Genomic DNA, 7,287 nt, shown 5'->3' on the forward strand with positions numbered 1-7,287 from the left:
TAATACAACATTGTCCGAGTCCACCATTTGTTTCCCAGCTCCCAGCCACAAATTGCCTCAGCTGAAATTGCCCACATTTAGTGGTAAGTACAGTGAGTACAAAAATTTCATTACGTCGTTCAATCAAGTTATCGATCGCGAGTTTGGCCTATCAAATATTGTAAAGTTTAATCATTTGCTCAACTGCCTCCAAGGCCAAGCTCTAGAAACGGTCAAAATTACCCGAAGGCTCTGGAAAGGCTCAAAACGCGTTATGATAATAGCTCGCTTATTTTTATGGAAAATATTACCGCCCTTTTTGAACTTCCTGCCATGTCCAAATACAATTGTGCCCAATTACGAAGTCTCGTCGATAATGTTTCTGCCCTTTATAGTTCCTTACTGTCTCTTGGCTCACATAGTGATATTGCTAATTCCATGCTGATTTACATAGTGATGGAAAAAGTGGATGAAGATACCAGAAGAAAGTGGAAAGATTCCTTGGACTTTACCAGATTGCCAACATGGGATGATTGCTCCAAGGTCCTTGAAAGGCGTTGTCAATTTTTGGAATCGGTTGATACCAACCATACTTTTGTGGCCCCTCGTAAGCCTGATCATCAATCTGGTAAGTCCAAATCTAAAAATTCAAAACCTGGCTATACTTTTTCGGTATCAAAACGCTCTTGTGTGCTTTGCTCCAAATCTGACCACTCAATTAGTCGTTGTTCTCGGTTCAAAGATATGGATGTTAGTCAAAGGTATGAAAATGCAAAACGTCTAAGCCTTTGTCTAAATTGTTTGTCCAAAGGGCATCAAGTAAGTAGTTGTTCCTCCACATTCAAGTGCAAATTTTGTTCTCGCTCGCATCATAGGTCTCAGCCAGCTTCTCGGCCCTCGTCCCCTGCTGCTGAACCTACTACTTCTCATGTTGCCTTGAATGAATCTTCTGCCTCGGTCCATACCCATATGGAAAAATCCTCGCCGGAACAGGTGCTGCTTGCTACTGCCATTGTTCTAGTTCGTGACTCCACTGGTCGCTATCAATTGGGATGCGCTTTGTTAGATTCTTGCTCTCAATTGAATTTCATAACCGATGAATTTTCCCAAAAATTACATTTGCCTCGTACAAAACAAACTACTGAAGTCTCTAGCATTGGTAACACTCTTAGCAAATCTAAATATAGGTCGTCCACAAATGTAAAATCTCGAGTCACAGATTTTGAAGTTTCGCTCTCATTTTGTGTCACACCTCATATTTCATATCAACCTGATAATGAATTAGATGTCTCATCCTGGAATTTGCCCCCAAATACTGAACTTTCGGATGAAAACTTCTTCAAATCAAAACGAATTAATTTACTTATTGGTACTGAAACGTTTTTCGACATTTTAGCAGTTGGTCAAATAAAACTTGGCCCTAATTTGCCTAAATTACACAAAACACTTTTCGGATGGATTGTAGCAGGTCGTTATGTATCAAAACAACCCAATATTTGTGGCTCTTCTTGTATGCTCTCGATAGAAGAAGATATTGATCTTAAATTACAGCGCTTGTGAGAAATCGATGAAGTTCAATCTGGCTCAAATGATTTGACACCAGAACAATCTGAATGTGAAACATTTTTCAATGATACTGTTCATCGTGAATCTTCTGGTAGGATTGTTGTTAAATTGCCCTTCAAGGAATCTCCTGACGCTTTAGGTCTTTCTCGAAATATGGCTCTTAAAAGATTTGTATCTCAAGAGAGACGATTTGCTCGTGACAGCAATCTTAAATCACAATATGTTGCTTTTATGAAGGAGTATGAAGATTTTGGACATATGAGTCTAGTTCGTAGCCCTCGTCTACACGAGCCTCATTATTTCATCCCTCACCATTGCGTTTTCAAACCAAGTAGCACTTCCACAAAGTTAAGAGTTGTTTTCGATGCCTCGTGTCCATCATCGTCCCAGAAGTCTCTCAATGATCTTCTTATGGTTGGCCCAACAATTCAACATGAGCTGTATAAAATTTTACTTCGGTTCCGTCTTCATCGCTTCGCTCTTACTGCCGATATAGTAAAAATGTATCGACAAGTCCTTATTGACTCCCAAGATAGAAAATTCCAATATATTTTGTGGAGAAATTCAGAAGAGGAAGAAATTCGAACATATCACCTAAATACAGTCACCTATGGAATGTCAGCTGCGCCCTACCTTGCCATCAAAAGCCTTCCCTATCTCGCAGACCAATACATGGACCAATTCGAACTTGGTGCAAAAACCATTAAGTCATCATTTTACGTTGATGATTTTCTTTGTGGCTCAGATACGCTTGAAGAATTGTCTCGTATGAAGCAGGAGGTTAATGAAATTCTAATTCGTGGTTCGTTTCAATTAGATAAGTGGCACTCTAATCATAGAGATTTTCAGGACGACAAAACTGTCAAAGACCTTAATATTGAAGATTCTGCAGTAACTAGCGCTCTTGGTATCTCTTGGGACCAACAAAAAGATGTTTTCTTATTTTTGTTTTCGCCTAAAGTCCAAATTGATGAAAAAATAACCAAACGTACAATTTTGTCACTCTCGTCAGCGCTTTTCGATCCCCTAGGTCTTTTATCCCCTCTCATAATAAAAGCTAAAATCATCATGCAAGAGTTGTGGATTCTAAAAATTGGCTGGGATGAGTCTGTACCTCAAGAAATACACTCGGCTTGGAAATCTTTCGTCTCTGATCTCAAACTATTACCTTCACTTAAAATTCCTCGTTTTTGTCTCGCTCCTGATTCTAAATCAGTTCAACTTCATGGCTTTTGTGACTCATCAATTCGTGCTTATGGTTGTTGTTTTTACTTTCGTGTTAAAACTTCTTCAGGAAATGTTGTTGTTCGGCTCTTTACTGCCAAATCTAGAGTTGCTCCTACAAAGCGAAAATCGTTACCCAAACTTGAGTTATGTGGCGCACAGCTTCTAGCAAAATTGTATTCCAAAATAAAAAATCTTTTCGCAATACCAAATCTGGAAGTCGTTCTGTGGACAGATTCGCAACTAGTTCTTCACTGGCTAAAGCAACATTCATCTACTTTGTCAGTTTTTGTTGGCAATAGGGCATCAGAAATTGAAGATCTAACTAACGGCTGCGTTTGGCGACATGTCCAACCCAGTTCAACCCTGCTGACATCGTTTCTCGTGGTTCAACTGTGCAGGAACTCGCCTCATCCATCTGGTTCAATGGACCAGCATTTCTCGCTCTCGATCCTGTTCAGTGGCCCCCTACTAAAACTGATAAACTCTCCGAAGAAAATCAGCAAGTATTCGACAAAGAAAAACGGAAAACCGTACTTCATCTTGAAACAAATTCTAACTACATCCTCGATTCTGTTGGAAAATATAGCTCGTACTTAAAAATCATTCGTATTATTGCCTGGATGTTTCGTTTTGCTCAAAAAACAAAAACTAATATTTCCAATTCTGACTCTTTGCAGCCCCAAGAATTAGAAAATGCTAAACTTTGTATCGTTTTCAACATCCAGAAACTACATTTTCAAGATGACATAACTCGAGCTCTAAAGAAGAAAGATCCCCAAGGTGCTCTAAAGTGTCTGAACCCCTTCCTAGATTCGTCAAATGGTTTCAACTTGCTCAAGGTCGGCGGACGCTTGGAGTACGCGGCAATTTCTGAAGGCCAAAAACACCCCATAATCTTGCCCAGCAAATGCCATTTCGTCCACTGTTACGTACGTCATCTGCACATCAGTAACTACCACGCTGGACCCAAGGCTCTAATGTCATTGATTCGCCAACAATTTTGGATCATCAACTCCAGGAATTTGTGTCGCAGCATTGTAAATTCGTGCCCTCAATGCATTCGCTATCGCCCAAAGTTGTTGCAACAAATGATGGGAAATTTGCCTGTGGAACGACTCAACCCGTCAAGGCCCTTCGCAAGGTGTGCTGTCGATTTTTGTGGTCCAGTCAACACCTACCTAAGAATTAGAGGAAAGGTCGCCTACAAGACATACATCGCTATATTTGTTTGTCTCGCTACCAAAGCTGTCCATATTGAAGTGATATCCGACCTGTCAACAGATGCCTTCATTGCTGCCCTAAAACGGATGATTGGTCGTAGAGGTCTGCCCACAGTTGTGCAAACTCTAAGTTGGCTCAATTAAAGTCGTTCCTTTTTGAGCCAAAAAATTCAAATTTTATTACAAATTATTGCTCGAATCAATTTATTAATTATTCGATTTAGGGCACCACATTTTGGCGGATTGTGGGAGGCGGCCGTCAAATCGGCCAAAGGTCACTTAACCAGAACCCTGGACAACACAAGGCTCACCTACGAAGAACTCGCAACGGCTATGATTGAGATAGAGGCAGTTTTAAACTCGAGGCCCATTTCGCCTCTATCCTCAGATCCCAGTGACTTTGAAGCTCTTACACCAGGACACTTCTTGATAGGCGCTCCCCTCCGTAGTTTGCCAGAACGTGGTGACCCTACAAATGAGATTAACAAACTTGAATATTGGGCCCGAATAAGCGCCATCAAGCAACAATTCTGAAAAAGTGGTCCCATGATTATATAAATGAGCTCCAGACTCGCAACAAATGGACTAGCACCAACTCTAATATTACCCCTGGTTCCCTAGTCATCATCAAAGAAGATAATTTACCCCCGCAGCGTTGGCTCATGGGTAAAATCATCAACATTGTTCGTGGAAGAGATGATCGTGTTCGAGTTGTCGACATCAAAACTACAAAAGGAGTTATACGTCGCCCTATCCACAGACTGGCTCTTCTATCTTCTTGAAAGTGTCCTTTCAATGGGGCCGGAATGTTAGGTCACCGTATAATAATTACTAACATTATTTTGTTTTGTTTAAATTTTCCATTTTTTATTGTATTTAAATTTATTCATATTTTTGGCTCACTGTTGCCACTGTAATTTGTCATTATTTTTTGTTCATACTAACCACTGTACATATTTTTGGTAATGACCCGTTAGTTTTTATTATTTGTTTCTCACTCCAATTCTTATTATAAGCATATTGTTGTTGCTCTTAAAAATGCAATTTCTTATTTTGGAGACTTTTTGCATGTATTTTGTTTTTGCATATTTTGAATATAAATAAACAAGTTGAGTTGGTACATTGGAAGTGAGAAACAAATAATATTACAATAACAACAGTGTAGCCCTTATTTACATGATCAATTGTTAGGCTTAAGAAAAGAATTTTTAAATAAATAAATCATTGTCATAGTTGAAGTCAATCGAAAAACATCGCTCTTTTTATTTGTCGGTACCACGGTCGTAATTTCTTTTGTTTTATAGATAATCACTGCCCATAGAACAATTTCAGCAACCTATAGACAACAATTCAAAGTAAACCGAACGTTGCCGGTGAAGAAAAAGCTCTTCATCGTACACTACCTTAATGCCTATCTTACTATACGGTCTGGAAATATATTCTGGAACTACGGATTCCAACTTAGCTCGTCTAAAAAAATATTTTAATAGAATTATTAGATATGTGTATAGGCTTCGTGCATCGGATCACGTCTCTGCTCATGTAATGGACTTTTTAGGCTGCACATTCGATGACTTCCTAAAGGTAAAGTTAATGATGTTATTTTATAAAGTTATAAGCAGGGAAACCGAAAACATGCTCTAAAAAAAGTGTTTTAAGCGCTTTAAATATGCCGTAAAAAACTCAAAATATGCTCTTAAAATTTAAAAAATATGCTCCAAAAATAATTATTTTAAATTATATTTTAACATTGAAAAGCTTGAAAAGACTGAAATTGTAATGAAATAATAAATATTTAATGTCATATTTCATCCTACTAGATTTTTTATAATTGATTCATCTGATAGTTTGAAGAACTAGTTTAATAGAACTCTGTTTTACCTTCAGATAACCAATAAATAACATGAAGCCATTTGGTCCCCAAAAAAAAAACATATTTCAAACGACAAAGTTTGACACATTTCTTGCAATTGTATTCATAGCTTCACACAGAAAAACGCCGATACACGTGAACTTAATTTTCGGTCGTAGAATCTAGTGGCATACTCCGTTTTGAAAAGTTAGGTCAAAATCGGGAGATATTGGATTTTAAAGTTTACACTGTTTCTGAGGTGTTTTTTGATTATTTAAATTAAAAAAACTTTCACGCATAGAAAATTATGAATTAATTATGCATATACATATATTTAGCTTTTTATAATTAGTTCGTATGTCTATGCGTGAAAACTTTTTTCAAAAATTTAAAAATTAAAAAATCACCTCATAAACAGTTCATACCTTAAAACACAGTATCTCCCGATTTTGACCTAAATTTTCAAAACGGAGTAAGCCAATAGATTCTACGACCCAAAATTAAGTTTTGGTATCTCGGCGTTTTTCCGTGTCTTTTTGACATACTTACAGTGTTATCAATACTAGTTTTTTAAAAGATAAAAATGGATTGGTGTCATGAAATCCAAAGTAATCGGTTTTATGTCCGATTTAAAATTTAATGCTTTATTGAATAAAAAATATAACATTGGTTTTGATGAGACTAATGTATTTTTTGCAGTTTTCAAGTTTTACAAAGAAAATAATTTTTTTCAAAATTGTAAAATAGGCTAAAAAATTAAAAAAAATTAAAAAAATTAAATTTGATTTTTTTAAATAAAGTTTTGAAAAGAAAATTAAAAATGTACAAAAATTAAAAAAAAGCGAAAAACTTCAAAATATGCACTAAAAGAGTAAAATATGCTCTAAAAACTCGAAAATATGCCTTAAATATGCTACAAAAGTCAAATCATGCAAAATTATGCTCTTATGGGTAAAATATGCAAAAATATGCTCTAACAAATCGATGCCAAAATTCTTAAATTGGTCTGAAACGTGTAAATATCTTATCCATGAGTCCATACGACGCACCACAAAAAACATGCATTTGCATATTTTGGTTTCCCTGGTTATAAGGAACAATTCACCAAGTTATTTACTATCCAGATTTGAATTTGGTAATTCGTCTAGATTGCATACACTAATTTGTCCACGATTTAACACTTTAACAATGCAACGTTCGTTTGTAGTAAGGGTCTGCCGAATATGGAATAACATATTACCATATAGAGATATACACTTTGCTCACTCTATTGGCCAATTTAAATGTAAAATTATGTCTATAATATAATACCTCCATATCATTTGTGAGGATGGTAATACAATATTCTTATTTAAAACAAGTAAGATAGTATAATCGGGCGTGGCCGACCATATGATACCCTACACCAGTTATGAATATTAAATGTGATTAATTTTTTTTTAT

Source organism: Lucilia sericata, unplaced genomic scaffold (genome assembly GCF_015586225.1).
Source record: "Lucilia sericata isolate MDLA Ls3-8-SP2 unplaced genomic scaffold, ASM1558622v1 Contig000956F_arrow, whole genome shotgun sequence".
Taxonomy (NCBI): Eukaryota; Metazoa; Arthropoda; class Insecta; order Diptera; family Calliphoridae; genus Lucilia; species Lucilia sericata.